Source organism: Haemaphysalis longicornis, unplaced genomic scaffold (genome assembly GCF_048455015.1).
Source record: "Haemaphysalis longicornis isolate Haplotype H1 unplaced genomic scaffold, Haemaphysalis longicornis Haplotype H1 scaffold_6, whole genome shotgun sequence".
Classification (NCBI taxonomy): domain Eukaryota; kingdom Metazoa; phylum Arthropoda; class Arachnida; order Ixodida; family Ixodidae; genus Haemaphysalis; species Haemaphysalis longicornis.
In genome coordinates this window covers 181867819-181891340 of record NW_027526407.1, presented here as the reverse complement: position 1 = coordinate 181891340, position 23522 = coordinate 181867819, and the positions used below count along the sequence as shown (strand labels likewise).

The following is a 23522-nucleotide window of genomic DNA, read 5'->3' as shown; positions in this document are numbered from 1 at the left end:
AGATTAAGAATTTGGAAAGAAAGAAAGAAAGTGAAGAAAAAATGCCCGCCAGGTGGGATCCGAACCCACGACCTCCAGAATACCGGTCTGGTGCGATAACCACTACGCTACCGGCGGGGCGATTTTCCCATTCACTTTCTGGGGTATTTATGTTAGGTATGTTTGTTTCCTGTGCTTGGGGGTGGTAGCCAGCGCCATTCAGACTAATCGGGGTGAAGGGGACCTTCTTTTTAACCCCCGGGTCGTGACTCGAGTGTCTACGACATGTCCAGAGTGGTCGACCAGCTTTGAACCCTCTTAAGCTCCCTTTGGCAACAAGACTGCCAGAACAGAGGCCCTCGCTATGCATGTAGCGAATCAGAATAGGAAATGAGGGGCTCGTTGAAAATAACACAGAAATAAGGGTTGGCAGTCGAGAAAACCTCGGAAAGCAAAGGGGAGGATGTGGTAGATCATTGAAACAGATTAAGAATTTGGAAAGAAAGAAAGAAAGTGAAGAAAAAATGCCCGCCAGGTGGGATCCGAACCCACGACCTCCAGAATACCGGTCTGGTGCGATAACCACTACGCTACCGGCGGGGCGATTTTCCCATTCACTTTCTGGGGTATTTATGTTAGGTATGTTTGTTTCCTGTGCTTGGGGGTGGTAGCCAGCGCCATTCAGACTAATCGGGGTGAAGGGGACCTTCTTTTTAACCCCCGGGTCGTGACTCGAGTGTCTACGACATGTCCAGAGTGGTCGACCAGCTTTGAACCCTCTTAAGCTCCCTTTGGCAACAAGACTGCCAGAACAGAGGCCCTCGCTATGCATGTAGCGAATCAGAATAGGAAATGAGGGGCTCGTTGAAAATAACACAGAAATAAGGGTTGGCAGTCAAAAAAACCTCGGAAAGCAAAGGGGAGGATGTGGTAGATCATTGAAACAGATTAAGAATTTGGAAAGAAAGAAAGAAAGTGAAGAAAAAATGCCCGCCAGGTGGGATCCGAACCCACGACCTCCAGAATACCGGTCTGGTGCGATAACCACTACGCTACCGGCGGGGCGATTTTCCCATTCACTTTCTGGGGTATTTATGTTAGGTATGTTTGTTTCCTTTGCTTGGGGGTGGTAGCCAGCGCCATTCAGACTAATCGGGGTGAAGGGGACCTTCTTTTTAACCCCCGGGTCGTGACTCGAGTGTCTACGACATGTCCAGAGTGGTCGACCAGCTTTGAACCCTCTTAAGCTCCCTTTGGCAACAAGACTGCCAGAACAGAGGCCCTCGGTATGCATGTAGCGAATCAGAATAGGAAATGAGGGGCTCGTTGAAAATAACACAGAAATAAGGGTTGGCAGTCGAGAAAACCTCGGAAAGCAAAGGGGAGGATGTGGTAGATCATTGAAACAGATTAAGAATTTGGAAAGAAAGAAAGAAAGTGAAGAAAAAATGCCCGCCAGGTGGGATCCGAACCCACGACCTCCATTTTTTCTTCACTTTCTTTCTTTCTTTCCAAATTCTTAATCTGTTTCAATGATCTACCACATCCTCCCCTTTGCTTTCCGAGGTTTTCTCGACTGCCAACCCTTATTTCTGTGTTATTTTCAACGAGCCCCTCATTTCCTATTCTGATTCGCTACATGCATAGCGAGGGCCTCTGTTCTGGCAGTCTTGTTGCCAAAGGGAGCTTAAGAGGGTTCAAAGCTGGTCGACCACTCTGGACATGTCGTAGACACTCGAGTCACGACCCGGGGGTTAAAAAGAAGGTCCCCTTCACCCCGATTAGTCTGAATGGCGCTGGCTACCACCCCCAAGCACAGGAAACAAACATACCTAACATAAATACCCCAGAAAGTGAATTGGAAAACCGCCCCGCCGGTAGCGTAGTGGTTATCGCACCAGACCAGTATTCTGGAGGTCGTGGGTTCGGATCCCACCTGGCGGGCATTTTTTCTTCACTTTCTTTCTTTCTTTCCAAATTCTTAATCTGTTTCAATGATCTACCACATCCTCCCCTTTGCTTTCCGAGGTTTTCTCGACTGCCAACCCTTATTTCTGTGTTATTTTCAACGAGCCCCTCATTTCCTATTCTGATTCGCTATATATATATATATATATATATATATATATATATATATATATATTTATATATATATATATAATATAATTTTTATATGTATGTGGGTAAGAGAAAAGGTTCCTGGATTTAAGGTTAACTGCACGATAGAAAAGTCACATTAAAAACATAATATTTACTCTAAATTTACGAACGGGGGCCAGTTTTTTTCATGGTAATGACACCAAGAAAGTAACCTTCACACTTGGGGCAATTTTGGAGGTGCATGGCCGAATGATCTGACAGGACGTTCTTTTTGCACCTCAAAAGTGCACCTCTGAGATTGCCCCAAGTGTGAAGCTGACTTCCATGGTGACATTACCATGCATAAAAACAACGATAGGCTGGCGCGCGAAATTATCGAAGCTATGGAAATTGAAGAGGGCGCCGACGATTGTGTCAGTACTACGTCGGTTGCGTTAACCTATAAAGAAAAACTATTTTTGCGCTGTGTTGCTCCGGGATCGCGTGACTAGAGGGTATAACTGTACAAGGCGAGGCGTAATAAAAATTTAGTTGTTAGTGTCAGCGCTTGTGCTTCGTCTGTCGTCATTGTCTGCGTCGCCAGTTAATATTACGCAGACCAGTATTTAATAAATTATGATCCAACTAGCTCAGATTCTGCCTATTCGTTTTATATACCCTGCAAGCTCCCGAGAATGACACTTCCTTTGGTCAGTTTGCACTACGCTCTTGCCTCCAGCAGACAGAGACCATTGCTACATTGGTTCTCATTCATTTCCCCTGTTGCCACACTGAGAGTGATAGTGTTCAATTATCTGGAGGGAAAAATGCGCGAGCGGGTACGAAGTTGATGGTACGTGAAAGAAAAAAAAGGCATGAATTGAATTGACTGTGCAATATCAAAAACGGAGGGTCGAACCATTTCGGCATGAACCCGTGCCCGTTATTTCTTTTTTAGTTTCAGTTCCGGTTCGGGTTCAGCGTGCTCAAAAAATAATTGGAAAAATATCGGTTCCGGAAAAATACCGGTTAAGTTCCGGTTCGACGCCGTTATATCATATAAATATAAATATATATATATATATATATATATATATATATATATATATATATATATATATATATATATATATATATATATATATATATATATATATATATAGGGAGAGAGAGAGCGAGAGAGAGAAAGAAAGAGAGAGAGGGGAGGGAAGAAGGGAGGGAGAGAGGGAGGGAGGGAGAGAACACCGTGGTGTGTGGTGCGCTGCGCGCCGTACATCCGTCTTGTGAACTGAGCCCTGGTATGTCGCAATCCAGGCTGGAAGGGACAAGTGGCGCCATTTCCGTGAGTAGAAGGCCCGGTAGACCCAGGAGGGGCGACAGCTATACCAGCCCTCTTTGTGAATTGTTGCAGGGCTTCAGCCTATGCGGCTGGCTTGGGAGGAGGTGGCTTGAGATCTAGTTCCTCTGGTTCTAGAGCGGCTTGCCTTAATTCCTTTCGAACCGCTTTATTAGGAGATGTGACCGCTGGCGAAGTGCTAGGCTGTTGTGATAAACGGATTCTTCCCGAACAAAAGAGCGAATTAGCTTACGTTGAGCAGCTTGGCTCTGTTACGTATTCGTTGGCTGAATGACCTACGGCTGCCGAAGAAGAGACGACCCACGCTGTGTGAAGACAATCAAGCTTATTCAGTCAGCGTCGCGCTTTTTGTGCGCTATGCAACCTATCAGAGGATGGAAAAATGTAAAAAGAGGCTCACATCCACGCTGTGAAGGTGTTTGGAAAGCAAAGCTATAAACTACACCCACAACAGCTGCCCATGCGACGTCACGTGAATTTACTCGTGACCCTACAAAGATTGAAACCAGAGATTATGCCAGCCATTGCCTGGAAGTGATAAAGTCGGCGTCCCGACCGCAGCAGCAGCATCGGCCACGGCCTGGCTACAACGGCGGACGCCACCCCTTAAGCCCGGCTGTGAGTCGGGAGGAAGAAAACGGGGTCGAGCGTCTTTCGAAAGATGAGATAGTGGAAATTGCCATGCTGATGTGCTAGCTTGGTGCTAGCACATCAGCGCAGACACCGAAACAATTCGACATGTGAGCTTTGTTGTTCCCTTCATTACCGATTGGAACTAATCAGTTTAGTAAGTTTAAAAATTGTGATAGAGTTTAGGGCGCTTTTAAAATTGCTATTTTTAAGAATCAGTTTATTCTTTCCCCTTCAGTAATACCGCCTAAAACACAACCGAATTGGTAATCCCTAATTTAGAAAATGAAGTCCCATTCGCGGCAAGCAGTGCCTTAAAGGTAGCGTTTCCCTAGCTGCTAAATGTCTGTGTGTGGTCTGTACACTTTTTTTTCCACCCTGCCAACCAATCCTTAACGTATGTTTGCCGTACGGCCACCTAATTCCATACGCTGTGGGTTACCCTGCAGATGCTGTAGAAAGAGGTAATAAAGCCGTGCGAAGGCTCCACGCAAGGGACAAGAAGCTGCACCAAAACAGGCCACGAACAGCCGTCGCTAAAGCAGATAAAATGCCGCACCGCAGACACCGCCGCCGTCGAGAAGGAACATCCGCCCGAGGAACACTGGGAAAATTCCCAGTGCCATCTCTAGTGTGCTGCGTGAGTAAAACCCTCCGCCTAACATCCTCCCCGGGCCGCCTCCTCCGACGCGTTGGGAGTTAGTTGTACCACACGCACGAAAGAACCGTTGGCTGGTACAGCTAGAAATCTCTGCTTTAAAAAGTGAAGCAGATATCGCGGCTAGCGGACAATCTTATCGAAAAGCACAAAGAAAGAGCGTGGAAAGCTCCGCGAACGTTACAGCTGGTAACCCAGGCCGCAGAGAGTACATCCTCTTGCGCTCAATTCTGACTGAGGCCACATTCACTGGCGCGCTTTTCCGGGATAGTCTCCATCGTCGTCGCCTTTTCAATAAATTTGGCTGAAGTGTGCGGTGTATTGCGGCAACACCGCCAAATAGCTGTCTTCTTTTATATACACTGTTTTTGATGTAAATCGATGGCTCGAGAAGCAGCCGATCGTAATGATGAATGCCCACAGAGCCGACGCAACGTATATTCGACTCGCCGACGCTAGCCTACACACGCAACTTGGTTGACTGATTGTTTGCCGCCTCTGTATTCTTTGCTTTGTTAGGGAAGCGTAAGGTCTCTCGAAAAAATTGCTTTCCTTGAAGGCAACTGCATCGTCCTTGACATTGAGACTACAAATATAAATATATATATATATATATATATATATATATATATATCTATAAACGTCTATATGTATATATATTTGTATATATACGTTGCCCCGTCGTGGTGAAACCTTCCCAGCTGCCTTGTTAATACAACCCCTTTCTTTTTTGTTGTTGTTGTTTTAACATAGGCATGGACCGACTGCATGCATACTGTCAGTTTCCAAAACTTCTTCCGCTGCATCACACAGTCTTCTGTAAATCTATATGAGAAATGTGTTCTGAATGTTTGTGCCAGCAAAATCATGTAACTGTGCTCTGATGAGCACACCTCAGCAACTCCTTTTGCTGTTACTTAAGTATACCTTTTTGTAATTGTTCTTGCGGTGTATCCGACTCTTTACTTATACTATACACATACACACACACACACACACACACACACATATATATATATATATATATATATATATATATATATATATATATATATATATATATAAATATATATATATATATATATATATGTATATATATATATATATGACGTGCCAACATCCAGAGACAAAACGAAAGGGTCAGGCCGCCCGCCCTAAAAATAAATGTTCAAACGCCCTCCGTAACGCAAATAATATCCTCTAGAAATACTACTACCCCACTTTAGCCAGTAATGACCGACTCAAAAACACCTTCCGGAAACACAAGGGTTACCAATGGGAAAAATAGGAATAGAAATAAAAATAGGAATAGTGCGGGCGTGCGTGTGCGTCTATGTACGCGTGCGTGTGTGTGTGAGAGTGTGTGTGTGTGCGTGCGTCAGCGTATGTGCACGTGCGTGTGTGTGTGTGTGTGTGTGTGTGCGTGTGAGTATGTGTGTGTGTGTGAGTGTGTGTGTGTGTGTGTGCGTGTGTGTGTGTGTGTGTGTGTGCGTGTGTGTGTGTGTGTGTGTGTGTGTTTGTGTGGGTGGGTAGTGGGTGGTTGGTTTTCTGTTCTTCTTTTTTCGTTGACCTAGTTATGTTCCCCCTTCTCTAAGATTTCGCTTGACCTGGTACTTGCAGATAGCTTCTGATGAGGATTCCTCTCACCGCCTGATGTGCTTCCGGTGTTTCTGAGAACCTTTCTGTAGGCCGCGCGGCGGAGCGACAAACACTCTCTCATACTTTCTCTCCAAACATTTCCCTGCATGTCAAGCCACGGCTGACTTCCCTAATACCGACTTCGCTGCTCAAACTATACAACTTCATTTCCCATCAATATTTCCCCCTACATACTTGCCAACCAATCCGTTTTCTCAATTTGACTTCCTTCTCTCCTCTCACCCGGGAACATACCCATATAAAGCTTGCCAGCCAGGCGAAGGTTTACCCTGACGAAGGCAAGTCACTTTGCTGAAACGGTGGCAACTATCGTGTTTTTCATCTTCTTCGAAGTTTTCTTTTCTTGTATATATATATAGTGATTGAGTTTCTGCCACAAAAATGTTCGCTATGAGTGAAACCATTTTAAAAGCCTAAAAAGACGAAAAACTGGTTGTGTCGATAATGAAAAGGTAGGTTCGGAAACACAACACCAAGTCTTTGGGAAACACCGCATCACAAAAAATTCGGCTCATTATTTTAAGGATTTTGTTTTTATTAACATCACCTACTTGGTTATGAACAGGGCAGCCACAGAGCTCATTGGAGATTCCGTAGTATCAATGTATGTTGTCTTGCCCCACGGTGTTGACGTTGAAATCTTTAGTCTGTTTATTACCCTCTCCGAAGCGCAAGCGTGTTAACAAGGTTTAATACACCTGCGACTCATCTCGTGGCCAGAACTGATAGTATCTTGGGGAACAGCGTGAACTAACAGGGACACAAAAAGAAAGAAGTGGACAGGACTAGCGCTGACTTTCAACTCGATTTATTGGAAAAGACGTAACTACCTATACATACACTGAATCCTCCTCCCTCACCACGCCACGTGCCCACACCAGCCAATGACATACTACCACGACCAAAACAATCCACTGTGGACAACCCACCTTTCATAACACTGGAACACCTTATCGCGACGACTGCTCCAAATAACCAAATTCTTTTTCGTGCAGGACAACTGATGTTTACTGATACATTCACTCCCCCACTTTCTGATGTAGTATGATTCCATCAACTCTCTAGAACGCCTGTCTCTATGCTTAAAAAGGATATCAGGCGCGCGGAAAAGCGGATAGCAATGGTGCTTACACGTGCGGCAATGAGTTCGCGCTGTTCCCCAAGATGCAAGTACACCAACTCGCCCAACTCGCCACCCTGCTACAGAACTGATAGATCGATCTACCAACCCTCAGACTTAAGCATGAATATCTGGCTGAATGTCTGGCTGAGAGAAAATTTCTCGACGTAGACTTGATATCCTTGGAATGGATTGCTTTCAATGCGTTGGAACCTACTTCAGTTAAGTTTTGTAAAACGTACAACAGTGAAGTTAGAAAATGGAGCAATTCGCTTTCCCAAGTTTTGGCTCATTTTTCTACCCCGTTGAAATGTTCAACTGATATTTGCTGTCATATGTGACTCGTACAAGTCTCTCAATAATAGAATTACGGCTTTAGCCTCACCAAACTCGTAGCGCAATTTTTGTTGCGGAGTAAATTGGGAGTATTTTACATCCCTTTGTCTTCTGCGGGTTTATTTTCCTGGTGGTTTTGCTTTAACAAATTTAGCCTTACACAAAGAAGTTGAGGTATTTAGTGCTATGGAGACGCTGAGCTCGAGCAGAATTTGCAGTCCCACCCGTGACAAACTCAGACATCTTAACGTGCAATATATACCAAAACCAAACTTCTTGCGGCAGTTTCCTAACAGTATGAAGCGTAACCTTTTTAGCTGTACGTGACTAATGGGGAAGACATTCTTCAATATAACCCCAGTGAGGGGAGAGTTTTCATTTATTTTTCCAAAGCTATTTGTAAACTCACTGACCGGCCAAATCTGGAACTGGTTATTACTTACACAGGTAACCCTTAAACATTTACCAATAGGTTTTGTGTAACCTTCTCTTTCACTATACATTTATTTCTAATTCCGAACCTTATTCAAAATATTTTTTTTCATTTTACCCTTAAAACAATCCCCCGAGATAAATCCAGAATATGGTCCTAGCGAACCTCCAAAAGTTCCTCAGAATTTTTGAAGTTACTCTCATCGATGATGTGAACACGGGAAAGAGGTAATATATAGAGTTTCAACACAGCCATTGGAGCAATCTAAGGCTACGCCAGTGGGTGTGACACTCCCTTGGGCAGGTGCGCATTCGCTCCACTGTGACCGGCCCCCATGCCTCGCTTCGCTCACACGTACGTTCCGGTGGGGGGCGACCACCTCACCGTCACGCGCGCATGAACAGTGGGGCGCCCATTACCCGCCACCGTAGCTTAGCGTTGTTAGCCACTATGTTAAACTCTCTAATATCACCGCAAAGCAAAAAGCGCTCAGCACCTCATTTTGAAATATCCTCAGTAGTTGGAAACTATAGTAAAGGAGCTTGCTTAAGACCACTTTTATTTACGTTACCAGATGAGCACAAAATTTGTCGTCATAGACAGTGGAAACGAGGAGAAAACGTCATATGAGGTGAAAACGTGATAAACGGTGGAAACTTTTATACAGTTCAATGAATTCGAATAAAACACTAAGTAGGTATCTGCCTTTGGTGATGTATCCTTAGAAGTATTTTATGTTGCTATGATACTTCGGAACACGGGAATTTTTTCGCAGTGGAGTAAAAACGAAAGCGTCCACTTCTGTGGGGACTCCTGATGTTTAAATTTGCTTACATACAGTGAGCAGAAGCATAGCTGTGCACACCTTAGAAAGGGGCAATGCTAAGGGGGTCATGGCCACACCGTGGACTATCAGGCAGAGGACGAAATTTGCAGTTATTATTATATAACAAAAATATCTTAGTTGTACCCCTAAGAGCCATGGCTTTCCACTTTGTGTTCAAACGACTGTGCCGATACTGCTCTGAGAGTTGCATATAACAAAAGTGCAACAATCTGTGTTGGGAACATATGTTACTATGCGTAGTATCCAATGTACACTTCACCTGGTACCCATACGTTGTAAAACCCTTTATTTTCACCAGCTCCGCCCTACTACAAAAGCCGCAATTTGAAATATTTCTGTAATTTTGCTGCGCAAAAAAGATTTCTGTGGCTAGGAGAATTATGCTACAAAGTCTCAAGGTATTATGCGCTATACTACAAGGACCGGTTATGGCGTTCAGGCTCTGAACTTTAGCATGCGCTTTCTTGTTCTTTGGTGGTGGAAGGCAACTAGGCTCAAAGAAAATTTTTCTGTTGCATTTTAGCCAGAGGTTGCCGCCAGGGGGCGACACAGGCGTACGCCCTGCGTTTCGACTCCCGCATTTCGTCTTTTATACGCTATCACTCGACGTGCACGCGCTACCCACCACCATCGATCGATTCCTAAGCATCTGAGGAACCGACCGACAGCATGTTTGACCCACTCCGACCATTAGCAGCGACACAAGCCAACCGGGAAGTCTGCCAGCGTCACCGCCGCTGCTGGGCCCACCTTCAGGCCTAGCACGAGCGGTCGCTCTCCAGCCATGCCGCAGCAAGAACTCCTGCTCGCGCCCTCCGTCACGACACCGGAGCACGTGCAACACATGCCAACCACCGCCTCCCCTGAGATGGAAACGGGCTCCGACTCGCATAGTGCGCCTACGCCTGCCGATGCGGGCGTCGAGCTCCCGCCGCCAAGCACCGACCCGCCGTCCGTCACCTCACCCGAAGAAGACGCCACACAACAAATGGCTTATGACCACCTCAGCGGCGAACGTGCCCCCGCCCAAACCCCTGGATGGAGGTCATCTACGCATGCCGAAAGAAGCCGTCAACATCTACGCCTACGCCACCCCCTGCCACCGAGACGCCTCCAAAAGCCACAAGCGGTGTGTACCATACCACCGCCGCGCTTCCCACCGACCCACTTCCTCACTGTCGTCCGCCCATATGACGGCCTTCACGTCGGCGACTGGTCTACCAGCGACCTAGCACCAGGTCTCGCCGCTGCAAGCAACATACCCGACTCGACCTTCCGCACCTTTGTCACCCTGCAAGCGCAACCAAACACCAACCTCATCGTGGCTGGTACATCCGACCCCCACCTGGCTGACCGGCTCTCCAGGATAACCGAACTAACCCTCCGCCAGACCACCTACGCTGTCAACGCCTACATGAAGCCCCCGCCAGGCACTGCACGTGGCGTGATTCATGGAGTCCTTGTAGGCGTCACCCAGGAGCAACTACTAGAACTCACGGCTACGAACCGCCCTTACATCATCCATGCCTGAATTATGGCAAAGCCAGGTCCACACTCCTCACCTTCGCCGGAACCCGCATTCCCTACCTGCACATGTTGCGGCGATATCGGGCACTGCCAAGATGTCTGCCCGCATCCCAACAAGCCACGGTGCCACAGCTGCGGCACTCCCGAACCGACACCGCAACACACCTGCACTCCTAAGCTGCAAGCTGTGCGACGGACCCCACCCAACGGCCCACCGCGACTGCCCCAAGCGCTACCGACCCACTCTTCCCCCATCTAAGAAGCACCCGCTTAACTTGACCAAGATCTCCAGCCGGCCAGCACCGATGCCCACAATTTCCCGCCGCTCCCGCCACCACAGGCATCGCTCACCCAGCATCCTAACTGGCCTCCCCTACCACAGTTGAGCTGCTCAGCTAAATTAATCGCGCCACCCACTGTTCCTACACCACCACCCCCTAACCCGTGTCAGCCCTCCTGTCCACCGGCTCACTCACCGCCGCCCTCGAAAAATTCCAACAACACTTCCACAAACAACTTGACGAACCTAAAGAACAAGTTGACGAACTCGTGCGGCTCCCCCCTCCGCAACCCACCCCTCCCTCCTCTCAGAGGACCGCATCATCGAACGTATAACTAAAATTGCCAGTGCACGCATGGCCACCCAAATTGAAGATGCCGTAGCAAAAGTTTTAAACGCCCAAGCCCAAACCCATGCTCCTGTCGTCAAGAGCTTCTAGCTTCTCGCAGAACGCCAAGCCAAATTCGAACTCGCCCTCCAACGCATCCCGGACGGCCCCTCTCTTTCCTCTGATAGTCCCCCCAAGAAACCCAAGCACAACCTGTATCATGCCTAACATCCCCGTTGACACCATAACTGTCTATCAATGGAACTGCCGCTCGTTCAACAGCAAGCGTCATCAACGTTCCCTGTTCACCCAAAACGAACCCCCTGATGCCATCGCCCTGCAGCGAACCAACGTGTCCACCCCCCGCCTATCACAATACATGGCCTTTACGCAAGATCCCCAATCCCGCAAGGCCATCCTCGTACCACACTTCCGAGCGTATAAATCCTCAACATCTACAGCGCCCCAAACGACCACCTCAAGACCATAGAACTCCTTTTTCAAGAAGCGATACAGATAGCTGGATCCCACCCCCTTCTTGTCCTTGGTGACTTCAGTGCCCCTCACTTGACTTGGGGCTACCGCTACGCCTCGAAGAAGGGTACCGGCCTGCTCCGGGCCCGCCAAAATCATCACCTCGTCCTCAAAAACGACCTAACCGTCCCGACAAGAACCGGCAATAGCGTTAGCCGTGATACGTTACCTGAGCTCACCTATACCAGACACTGCCCTACAGCCCAGTGGCACCGGCTTGACGAAAAATTCCGCAGGGATCACTACCTCATCACTCTCCGCGTACCCTTCGTTCATAAACCCCTCCAAAGAGGCACCGCACGCCTCACGAACTGGCCCAAATTTCGCAAGGATCCCACCTCCTTACCACCTATTGGCGACAACCTGGACGACTGGGCACAAGCCCTAGAACAGAGGGTTTGCGCCCTCACTCAATCTATAGCCCTCACAGACGCCACGCCGGCGGCTGATCCACACCTCCTCCGCATGTGGGATGCCCGTCGGGCCTTTCTAAAAGATGGAAGCGCCAGCGCCACAATCCCACCCTCAGAAAACGTATAGCCCACCTGAACCTACAGATCCAAACGTACTCCAGCCAGCTTCACAACCAAAACTGACGGGATTTCTGCACCCGCCTGCAAGGTACCCTTCACACCCGTAAGACCTGGAACCTCCTCCGCTTCCTCCTGGAGAACCACTCCACTCAACGTCAAGCAATGCACCGCATCCATCAACTCATCCGCAACCATTTGCAACCCCCTCGCGAGCTTCTCCGCACCATCAGGCAGCATCTCTTTGGTGAACCGGTCACTCATCCCCCTGCCCCGAACCTTCAATACAACGGACCCCCCAGCGCCGAGATGGACCTCCCCTTCACCATGACCGAACTCCACGCCATTCGTGCCCGCCTCACCCACAACACCACCCCGGGCAGAGACCGATTTACCCATAGAACTGTCGGCAACCTCCCGGGCGACACTCTTGAAGACCTCCTCAGCTATTACAACAGCAACTGGAAAGGTGGCACGTACGCCTCACAGTGGCACCACTCAGACATCATCCTTATCCCCAAGCGCAACAAACCAGTCTCCGCCACCACCCTCCGACCCATCGCCCTCACCTCCTGCCTCGGCAAGATCTATGAACAGCTAGTTCACCAGTGCCTCTCCACCTACTTTGAAGACCGTAACCTCTACCCCCTTACCATGCTCGGTTTCCGCCAACATCTCTCCACCCAAAACGTCCTAATACATAGAAAAGAGCAGCTCCTCTACCACCTCAGCCATGACACCCCCAAAACACTCCTCACCCTCGATGCCAAAGGGGCCTTCGACAACGTTACGCACCAAGCCATCCTCGATAGCTTCAATAATACCGGTTGCGGCCACCGCGTCTACCAATTCGTCTCTGCGTTCCTGCGCGACCGCATTGCCACCCTCCGGATTGGCCCTCTCCAATCCCCTACCTTCAACACCCCGGCCAAAGGCACACCGCAAGGCTCCGTTATTTCCCCATTACTTTTTACATCGCTCTGCTCCACCCCCAGTCTCCTGAATGCCATCCCCAGTATCCACCATGCGCTTTATGCCGATGACCTCACTATATGGACTACCAGTGGCTCCAGCGGCGCGCAACAAGACGCCCTCCAGCAAGCCATCGACACCACGGTCGCCTACCCCGACCCCAGACGCCTAACGGTCGAACCAAGCAAGTCTGCCTCCTCGTTCTCCGAGCCCGCACCCGCGGCCGCCCCCCACAGCCCACCCCGGACCCACAAGTGACCATCCACGGCTCTCCCATTCCCCAATTCACCATCCTTCGGGTACTCAGCGTTCCTTTTCAATACGACGGCTCCGGCGCAATTCTTCCCCACAGCTCCACAAAACAATCACCCAACTTACGTACCTCATTCGGCGCATCCGCGGCTCCACCTACGGCCTCAAAGAATCCGACACCTGCAAACTCGTTCAAGCACTCCTCACCAGTCACCTTACATACAGCTGCCTTTACGTCAACCTCAAGACACAGGAAGCTAACAAGCTGGACGCTCTGATCCGAAAGACCTACAAAGCAGCCTTAGGGCTCATCGACATACACTTCCAACACACGCCTCCTCCAGCTTGGCCTCCAGAATACCCTCAAAGAAATCTTGGAAGCCCAACGCACTTCCCACCTGCACGGACTCTCCCTCACACCGGTTGGTCGACGGGTACTTTAGGTCATCGGACGCACGGCCCCGCCACCCCACCCGCGCCGCAACGTATTCCCCTCTCCATTCGTCAACGCATCCACGTCCCTCCCGTCCCCAAGCATATGCACCCCATCTATAACCAAGGCCGCCACAACGCCCGCGTCCGATTCCTCGAAAAACGCTACGGCTCCGATCCCAACACCCGCTATACCAGCACAGCGCAGTCCTCAACCCGCCGCAGCACCACCATCGCGGTCCTCAACACGAGGGCCGAATCCCCACCGCGGCCTACTACCGGCACATCCCCACGCTCACCGCCGAGTCCCTCGCCATCGCCCACGCTGCCCTGACCCACTGCCACCAACCCTACCTGAACATAATAACCGACTCGCAGCAAGCCTGCCGCCTTTACCAAGCCGGCCTCGCCCCGCCAGCAGCAATTCACCTCCTTCAACGCCCCCCTGAAGACATTGACCTCTCCATTGGCTGGAACCCTGGCCACTCTGGCCTGGCAGGGAATGAGGCGGCCCGCGCCGCAGCCTGCGCACTCATTACCCGGGCACTTCCCTCCCCTAGCCTCGACCAAATACCTCCCCCACCCCCGACCCAGCTGCCCTGACACCTCTCGACCCCACGTACAGCTCCATTCTCTCCCACCACACTAACTCCCGACGGCGATACCCGCCCCCCACCCTTCCCTCACGGCCCAACAGGCCTACATCCTCCGCCGACTACAGACCGAAACCTACTTTAACAACATCATTCTGTCTCACATTTCCCCTCCTCTCTTTCCACCCGACTGCCCACATTGTCACATCCCTCTCAACACCTACCACCTCGTCTTCTCCTGCCCCCAAAACCCACATCCCCACCCCTCGCGTTCCCCTGAGCAGTGGGAGTCCGAGCTGACCATCTCCGCACCAGTGTGCCAGGTCGCCCTGGTGCGGCGCGCACTGGAGGCAGCCAGGACAAGAGGCCTCCTGGACTTAGGAGGCTAACCACGCTCTTATACCCCTTCCCTTTAAGCTCAATGAACGTTTTGCCACCACCACTACTGCACCATTTTAGCCGGTTCAATGTGTGTCTACCAACCCAGTAATCATAAAATGGATCCTTAAGCTGCGGACCGCAGAGTACATAATTACTTGCAGCCTCGTTTATTTGTTTTGCTGTAGCTTCCACGACACAAACTGCGGGGAGGTCGCCATTACAAGATGGCGCTCTTGACGTCGTGGTTCTCGTCGCCACACTGCCGGACAGGGCGCACGGGATATAGCAAGGGGGCGCGTCCCGTTAGGCCGGGGTAATACGCGTTTGGGCAGGACCACTATATCCCAGAGCAGTGATGGGATACACAAGCCAGAACTAGACGAGCCAATATTAGCCAGAGCTTTGACTACGTGACGGGAGTCCTGACGTCGACACTTTGATGGACGGTGCCACATGCGGCACTGAACGCGCCGTGCGGATGCCAGTGTCGAGCGGTCGCTCGAGCGCCGCAGCCGGCCACGCTGCGAGAAGCGTGCGGGGTTTCGCGGCGGTGTCAGCAAGCAGAAAACAACAGCCGGGCCGTTTCTAGAGAAAGAATATTCTTTCGGCACTTTATTATCCGTATGAAGTTGGAAATTCTATTGAAACACGTTGGAGTCAATAGGTGCAGCGGAAACTTTCTAGGCGGTGACACCAAACACCAAAGAAGCTTTTTACGTATTCATCTCAGCTTAGAAATTTCGTGTCATTACTCTCTAAAATATGTAAAATTGACTATACGCATAGCGCTCGGCGGTCATACGGGATGACAACGCTTGCGGAGCCAATACAGCTTGTAAGCTAACTCACCCCTCTGTTAATGAGAAAGCAATATAATGCAAATATTTTGTGCACAATGCAGAGCATATTCGAAGGGTCACGAAAAAGAGGGCACTCTTATAAAAACTGGCCCTATCTCTTGCTAAAATGTGCCAATAGCTAAAAATACGTAATATATAACAGAACTGCGACTCATCGTACTCAGAATTATATACTAACATACAGCTTGCCATCTTTATGCAGCATTTTGAGAAATGAAGTTCACACGTTTTCAATTGAAGCATCTATTATTCTAGAGTTGCAGCCGATTTCTGAAACCAACGTTCTCAAGAACCACTTGTACTCGCACTAGATTTTATTTTCATTTCTGTACTTATCCTAGTTCAACAAAACTATTCTACCCGCAAATGAACTTCAATATCTAGAATGAAATTGCAGCTATAAGAGTTTGCAACAGTTGGTATGACGCAAACCGTATTCTGCCTACTTTTGTCTCCTAATGACCTACTTGACGAAGTCATCAATAGATGGTGTAAGTGTATAGGTTCGCTGTTAAACACTACAATTTGTTTAGGGGAACCTTTTATCACTTTCACTTACACACAAGCAGACACTAAACTAGTTTAAATAATATATTGCCCACTTGAACATCCGCATACAAATTTTTGATTTGCTTCAAAGGAACAATTTGGGGAAACCGCAATAGGGGTAGAAAAGGTAGACCTTTAAGAAGAATTCCCTAAATTTGCGCCAGGACAGATGACGGGTACCATCCAGGAAGATGGCCATCATTCGAATGACAATTTTTACGAGGCCCCATTGAGACAGCCAGTGGTAAATATGCGCCAGACACTTTTTTTGTGGTCCTCGTCGTTGTCTTCGTCTATCTAGCTGTCCTGATGGCGCTGTGGGAAAAAGCCAGCATGTGTATCGATTTACATGTTATCGGTTGTTAGGTTGCACTTCCCCACAATTGCCGTTTCCTGTGGGTTGGTATGCCAAGCAGAACTGTTTGGCTCATTTAAAATGAAGATTTGTAGGTATGAAATCTTTTCTTTAAAGGAATCATTCATTCAGGCGAGACAAAAAAAATATTTTAGGGAACGACGAATGCAGCTACTTGCCTATGATGCAAATTTGAAACAAAGTAATAACGTTGCGCGTTTGTGCCGCTCTAGAATGGCCATATACTCCCCTATTTAGAGCCCGATATGTGTGGACGTTTTCCAAGCCGCCTGAAGGGGGTTGCAAATGCATTTTTGAACTATTTTAAAATGTTTGTGCCCTAACACTCTCAATAAAACCAAATCAGTAAGACAACCACGACCTCCTCGCCACTTTCCTGGGTGAAACAATGAACTCATCTTTTCACAATGGTGTAATAAATAGTTAAGCATTTTTACAGTCCTGGTGACCACTGCAAGGTCTACTTTTTTCAGGAAATTTATAACTGAGAGGATGTTCTAACAGAATAAACGCAAGTAGAATTATAAAGCTACTTAGATATGTAGATACATCAAGGTACTTTATTTTCAGCATTACGGCCATACGCAACGATACGTGTTACGAATTTTTTAATTGCCTTTTTCAGTTGATCTTCATTGGATTGGAACTCTGCCGTCATAGTTAATGACACTAAGTCAACAATGGTACGTCTTGATGTCAACACACAGGAAGTTATTTCCAGCTTCGTGAGTTCCCGCCTTTGTGCGCGCATTTCTTGGCGTACTCCCTAAGAACGCTTTTGTTCTACAAGCTTCAGGAGCCCAAAGTGAGGCGCTCTAAACTCGAAATTCAGGTGCTAGGAAACGTTAGGTACGCAGACAAACCGAATGTTTTTGAACCACGTGAAACATCAAACGATAAAAGCACGGACGTTGACACACAAACTCTCCGTAGGAGTTATGAGTGCGGGTACTGGTGTGTGCAAAATGGAGTGTCGTGCACGAAAAGATTTTAGGCCCATATTGAGTAAATGATGAAAGGATGAGGAAGGTATTTCCGTCATTGTGTTTGCAGTCTTCAACCTAAGAACCTACATATGCACCATTAAAGACCGTCGTCACCGATATTTTATTACTTCGATAAAAAAGTAGTCTTTTAAAGAAAATTTTCTACGTTGAACTTTTTCATCTTAGTGGAAGGAAACTAAGAATACTTTCCGCCTCTTTCCAAGCCATCCCACCCCGTTGCAAGCACAAGCATTTATATGGAAGAAACATTACTTATTCCGGCTAGTTGTAGGTTGTCATACGGGGGTCTGTAGGATCGGAAACCACAGGGCGTAAATTCGGTCATTACAAAAGCTTTCTGCTACAATTTGAACTGACACATTGAGTTCCCTTACTCCTGTACAGCTCGTGTTATTGTATGAGATATTCATTGACTTGGGCCATCCAAAAAGTGGTCCTGTTGAGGCGAGATTGTTATTTCTTGTCATACACTATACTGCTGACAATTGGCCTTTAGGACAACATCTTCGAGGGCATACCCGTTCAACAAAGGTACGTGACAGTCCTGTCATGACTAACAGCAGTCTTTTAGAGCTGTTTTTTTTCCTCCCAGCAAGAAGCAACAAGGGTTCAAGGTTAGGCTTTACAACCTACTTACGACTAATGCTTCAAACGTTGGCGTAGCATGCCCGTCGTACCAAAGTTCTGATGATCGTCAAAAGAACGCCTGAAGAGAGCTCGGCGCTTTTCTGAGTTTATTTATTTATTTATTTATTTATTTCATACATACTGCAGACCACAGTAGGTCCAAGCAGGACGGGCATTTGGTAGATATACAAGTACAAGAAAAATAACAACTCAAGGGCAACAAGACATGCGATTACTCTAAGGAATGTGCGCAGAATACGGTTCACTTAACGTGTTCCAGTCAGACACGGTCCGTGGGAAAAAGGAATACATAAACGTATCAGTTCTGGCAAAAAACGGGGTTAGTAAGTTAGAATGGAAGTGCCGAGTTGGCCTGGTTGGAAGAAAAGATAAGTACGGGAATGGGTCTACTGACAGTTTTCGGTTCAGCAACAAAAAAAGAAAATCAAGTCGCAAATCACGCCTGCGTGATTCAAGCGTGTGGATGCCGTTATCAAACATTAGCTGGGTTGGGGAATCAGTTCGTGAGTATTTGGAGTAGATAAATCGAATTGCCTTCCTTTGTATACGTTCAACTTTATTAATATTAACCTTCGTGTGCGGGTCCCATACGACACTGGCATATTCTAGTTTAGGCCCTATATATGATAAATAGCACATCAGTTTTACTTCTGAGGGAGAATTACGCAGTTTATGCCTTAAGAAACCAAGTTTACGAAGAGCGGCTGCACATACGTTTTCAATGTGCAAGTTCCAAGAGAGGGTGTTAGTAATCGTTAGTCCTAAGTATTTGTAGCTTGTTACCTCTTTTAAAAAATCACTTTCTAATTTGTATGCATGCTTTAATGGACGTTCCTTACGGGTAAGCTGCATATAGACACATTTATTAGTATTTAGCATCATTCCCCACATACTACACCATTTTGAAATATTTGCAAGGTTGTTATCAAGTTCGGTTTGATCACCAGGACAGTTAATTTCCCTGAATAGAACACAGTCGTCAGCAAACAGTCTAATCTGCACACTAGAATCAATATTATTGACGATGTCATTGATGTAGACAAGGAACAGTATTGGACCCAAGACACTTCCTTGGGGTACACCAGATGTAACATGAAGAGATGCTGATTGGTGATCATTTATAGAAACATATTGTTCCCGGTTACTCAAGAAGTCCGCGATCCAATTAAACAAAACGGATGGAAGGCCAATGCGTTGAAGTTTTATTATTAGTTTATCATGTGGAACCCTATCGAAGGCTTTACTGAAATCTAGAAATATTGCATCAATTTGTCCACTGTTATCAAAGTTTAAGGCAAAAGTGTGAATAACTGTAACTAATTGCGTAACTGTGGAATATCCCTTTCTAAAGCCATGTTGTTTATCAGATAGGATTGAATGTTCACTTAAAAAGTTGAAGAGTTGGTTTGCTATTATATGTTCGATTAGCTTGCAGCATGAAGATGTTATAGAAATAGGACGATAATTTTGAGGTGACAAGCGGTCACCTTTTTTAAATACGTGACAAGCGGTTGAGGTGACAAGCGGTCACCTTTTTTAAATATCTTGCAACACTGCAAGCCAGCCGCACTGTTTTTATATCTGTTTTGTAAGGCCAGGACTGGTTTAGTAATTGCTTCAGCAGTAGTTCACTTGTGGAGGAACGATGAAGAAACAGCCATACCACTCCCGCGTGTACAAGGTAAACAATGGCTCGAAAACGCTGCATCTAGAGCTTTTTCTCAGGAGTAACATCGATTTGCTTCTTCAAGGCACATGCGGGGATAATATATGTGTCATTCGTTCTAGCGAAAACCGGTGCCAGCGTGGTTAGACACAGCAATCTGCGGACACATTTACCCTCCTTCGGTGTTGAAAGTGTCGCCACACCTGGCGTCTGTCGTGAAGTTGGCAGGAGAGCTTCGCAGTACAGGAAGATTGGGAAAAAATGGACTCGTCACGCATTAATTGCAATGTCTTTATTTTCACTTTGACTGTGATGATTGAAATATGTTTTGCTTTGCCTTAAGTATAACAAGGCGTTCATCGATGCCACGCGTAGACAGGAAAATATCGTCAAAGTAAACAAGGCAGATATGAAAGCGTCGGCTAGTTTCCGACGAACGGAGTAGATTCTAACACGTCATGTACGACGCGACAAAAGGAAGAAGGCAAAACATCAATATTTTAGTCACGGCTGTGGTGTTGTCGCCTTCTTTTTGCGCTTGACATTTGCTTTGTTTCCTTTCTCTGACAAACAAGATAGGTCAGCCTTTTGAACTTTTCGACTTGTTATCATAAACAACGCATTAGAAAATTTATTGTCCCTTTGGTCACTGCAAATCTAAGTCCTTGGTTACCTCCTGAGTTCTCCTTGATTTTAACCTAATCCTTCTAACGTTTGTGGGATAAACAACGTTCCTATGCATCGATAGGCCGAGTACGTGCGCAGCTTTATCGCCCACTTGCTCCGGTTTACCTAAAACTTTTCAGACATCGTGTGCCCATTCAAGGACCGGTTCGCGAAGATGCCCTTGTTTTGGTGGGCCCTTACCGGGTCGACACCTTCAATACGCTAAATGCGTTGCTTACCTCCTCACCCGTTCTAGTCCTCTTTGAACCTTCCGCACTAACCTAAGCACGTATAGGAGGTGATGGGCACGGTAAAGGTGCTGTCCTGGCTCAACGTTAATCCGGATCTGATACCGTTATTCCTTACGCGAGGGCCTGCAACGCACATCATAAGCAAGTCTTCCATCCCTGAGCGCTAGTTAACTGCGCTACTTTACGCAATACCAAAGTTTTGTCCACAGCTATATGGCCTCCTTTTCTCAGTCATCACATATCCCCACACTGTGGGATTTCTTCCCTAAGAATGCCCATGGGTAGGCTGGATAGGTGGGCTTTAGGGGTCCACGATTATCCCTCATAAAGCACCCATAATTCGAGTGGTTTGCATCAAGATGCCTAATGCTTATCTCGAAATACGGTCTACCCACGCGACCTTGGTGGAGTTGACTGACTTTTGTGTCCTAGTCATTTCTGACTTACTTAGCGTAGGCCCTGAACAGCGCCGAAACGCTTCACTGTACGAGATTAAAAATCAGAAAAAATTTCCAACCGCAGATACTTTTCTCCACGCCTACGTTTTTCACAGTAGCGTGCTATGGCGCACCAATAATTTCTTCTGGTTCCCGAATATCTGCGTTTTATGGTGCTCGATGAAGTCCGGGACGTGCCCGCCGCTGGTTTCGTGGGATTACGTGCACTTAAGGTCGGAGACGGTGGTTTTTCTATTACGTTACGTCAATTCCTGTGACGCCGCCAGCAATAGAAACAGCCGATCACAGCCCTAGCTCGTATTCTCCAGGCGCTTCATGTACCTCCTGAATGTTTTTTTTTCTTCGGAAAAATTGTCCTTCTTGCTCCTTTTTCTTATTTTGTATCAGAGGATAGCTGCTGCCACGCATTGTGCTACATGGTATAATATTACACCTGCAGTTTTACCGAACCGAGGCACTGAGTTTGCAGATATTATCCTACACGACATAAGTTTCTTCCACGGTTCTCCTCGACCACTACTCCCGGACAGACGCCGCTACGTTTTATTTAAGTTGTAACCGAGACTCCCTTCTACTCTGTTCATAAGAAGCTAAAAACTGCAAACTACTCCCAAACAATTCGTCTCACTTAAAACCTCAACCGGACGCTCACAGACATCCTCTTGTAGTTGTCGGTCAACCACACGATTGGGACAGCGCTTTGGCAATGTATCCTCCGCAGATTTTTTATCTCATGAAGACCACACTTACTTTTCGCTTTTTTCACCCTGCGCAGACGTGATCCAACCTTGTCAGTGGACACCATGTCGTCATCTCTTACTTCACCGAATGAGTACGCAAGCGAGGCTCTATAGCTTGCTGACCATGCACGTCAGATAGCCCGCTCCTCACTGTCTGGTTAAAAAAGGATACAAAAGGCTAGTTATAAACTCCAGCACCATGACGTCGTTTTTAGATGCGAAGCTTGTAATGGTCGGGGCTATGTCCCTCCCTTGTCGTTGTCGTTGTTGCACCGTCCACACCCCACGGCGACTGCTCGACTTGCTGAAGGCCCGGTGCTGTCTTACCCTTCCATGGCCCTGGAGCGACAGTGGTGCCAGTGTTTTCCTGGGCCGGCACGAGACGAGCACGCTTTCCCTTTAAGTTCTCCTGGAGCGACAGTGTTGCTGGTGTCTTCCTGGAACGGTACGAGACGAGCACGCTTCACGGGCCTTCGACGTTTTATAGTCGTCGGCAGCGGCGTGCGTCTGCGAGTCTCGGCGGGCCGTGATGACAAGCAGCCCACAACCATCCGGGGAGCGTGCATCGACCTCATATTTAGCCACTTTATGGTTCATACACTATAACAGCCCTTCACTTTACATATCACAGACCATAAAAGGTGTTCATAATCAACTCATAACGCCAACCACAGCTTGACGTCACCTATGCTGAACAGGGTGGTGATAATGCCTAGACAAACTCACAACAGGGGAACCCTGGGTCGTATGCGAAACAGCCATGGAGTCAACGCAATTTTCCATTTCGTAGTTCCGGTAAGTGAAAAGTGTGGTAGTTTTCATGGAAACCAAACGGTAACTATAACGGTAGCTACGTACCTTAACCTCACCAAAACGACGAACTGAAAACTAACGGGCACTTGAATCACCCCATGCCTGCCTCGCATACTACTCAGGGTTCCCCTAAGGAAAGATGGTGTAATTTTTTAAATTTTTAGTCTGTATTTTTGGTGTAAATACTCTTGCCTTGCTATTGTCCTCGCTCGTCCTGTGGGCCTTTCTGAGAATATTCCCACGCGCACACCAGCTCTTACCGCGTTATCTTACTGACCGCGGCAACTCACATTATTGATGAAATTAGCTTTCCTATCTCTTCTATTTTTCCAAATGCACCTCCAACTGCTGTCGTCCACGTCAACCACCTCAAGCCCCACCACTTCTCCACCAGATCTCCTGATTCTTCGTAGTCACCGGTTGGGTATTTTTTTTACAAGTACTTCAGGCTCTTCTCGGGTCCGTCCAGGAGTAAACACAAAAAATGCACCCCCACAAATATAACGTAAAACTCGGCAAAATATCAATATTTGTTGGGTAATTTTAACACCGAAACAACAC

The 23522-nt window shown here is 47.5% G+C and overlaps 1 protein-coding gene and 1 non-coding gene across 2 annotated transcripts in view; one reads left to right on the top strand and one right to left on the bottom strand.

The window, feature by feature from the left end:
• The window catches only part of LOC144141282 (uncharacterized), a 58793-nt gene that overhangs the window by 29427 nt on the left and 5844 nt on the right, over positions 1-23522 (bottom strand). The gene's annotated exons all lie outside the window — the stretch shown is intronic.
• Positions 1851-1923, top strand: Trnat-agu (transfer RNA threonine (anticodon AGU)). Its single transcript has one exon. It is a non-coding gene; the product is annotated as a tRNA-Thr (tRNA).